The sequence below is a fragment of the Myotis davidii genome, unplaced genomic scaffold (assembly GCF_000327345.1).
Source record: "Myotis davidii unplaced genomic scaffold, ASM32734v1 scaffold61, whole genome shotgun sequence".
Lineage (NCBI taxonomy): Eukaryota > Metazoa > Chordata > Mammalia > Chiroptera > Vespertilionidae > Myotis > Myotis davidii.
Genome location: NW_006291729.1, coordinates 1,570,071 through 1,571,398, shown reverse-complemented (window position 1 = coordinate 1,571,398; position 1,328 = coordinate 1,570,071).

Below are 1,328 nucleotides of genomic sequence, written 5' to 3'. Positions count from 1 at the left end.
CTTGGAAACCTGAGAAGAGACAGGAAAAGGGAGAGGCTGCATTTTGCCCCAAAATGGTGTTTGCTTTTGTGGGTATGATAGTGACCTCTCAACAGGTGGAGCTCCCCAGCCACCCCATGGGACAGTCACTGGGTCCTCCGTGCAGGGGGAACCAGGAGTTCCAGGTACCTAGCTGGCTCAGCAATCCTGGAGACTTGGGCCTCTGGGAGAGCACACGCTGGAGCCCAGCCTGCAGGTCTGAAGCCCTCACCTGGTGTGCCCGCCTCACCTGGGAGAGGGCAGCCCATGCAAAGGAAGGCACGTGGTTTGGAGGCAGGTTGGCAGGCCCTGAAACTGAGGGGTGGGGGAAGCTGGAAACAGGACTCAGGGAGCCCAGTGAATCCTGGGAAGTCTGGAGTTTTTGGACCTCAGGTCATTGCTCAATAGTGGATTGGTTGTGCAATGAATTTATTGAGTATTGCCAGCACTTCTTATTGAGATAGCATCCTATATAATAAAAGCCTAAAATGCTAAGTGTCCAGTCGTCCCATCAACCAATCAAAGAGTAATATGCTAATGATATGCTAAGGCTGCTCAACCACTCGCTATGACATGCACTGACCACCAGGGAGCAGATGCTCCATCTGGTAGGTTAGCTTGCTGCTGGGGTCCAGCCAATCAGGACTGAGCAAAACGGGTTGGACACGCCCTGGAGCCCTCCTGCGTCCCTCCCCAGTCCTGATGGTGCATCAGTGGGGTCCCTCAGCCTGGCCTGTGCCCTCTTGCAATCCAGGACCTTTCAGGGGATGTAGGAGAGCCGGTTTCGGCCTGATCCCACAGACCAGGCCAAAGGACCCCACTGGTGTACAAATTCGTACACCGGGCCTCTAGTAGAGGATAATAGGAAATATCAGAGTATATCACACATGGTGAAAATAAGTATGGCATAGATTATATAATAGAAAACATCAGAGTATAACCAGACAATCAATGGGTCCCTGTCACTACTTGAGCCAATTAATCAGAGACAGGTTTGAATCATATGAGCTTTTATTCTAATACTAGTGGCCCGGTGCACAAATTTGTGCACATTGAAAGGAAATTAATTAGAAGAAATATTTTAATATTGCTGTTCACCCTTTCTCTATAATAGAAGTGTCAACCAAATTCACGATGGACAATGACAGATGGAAACACACGCGTGTGATTGGCGCCTGCGAGAGCTTTATATGTATAGCACATGCACAAGTCAACTTAGCCTTTTATAGACATAGAATAAACTTGCTTAATTAGACCTGCTTTCTGATGTAGCTAAACTTTTTCCAGCCCAGTGAAGCACCCCAACTCCT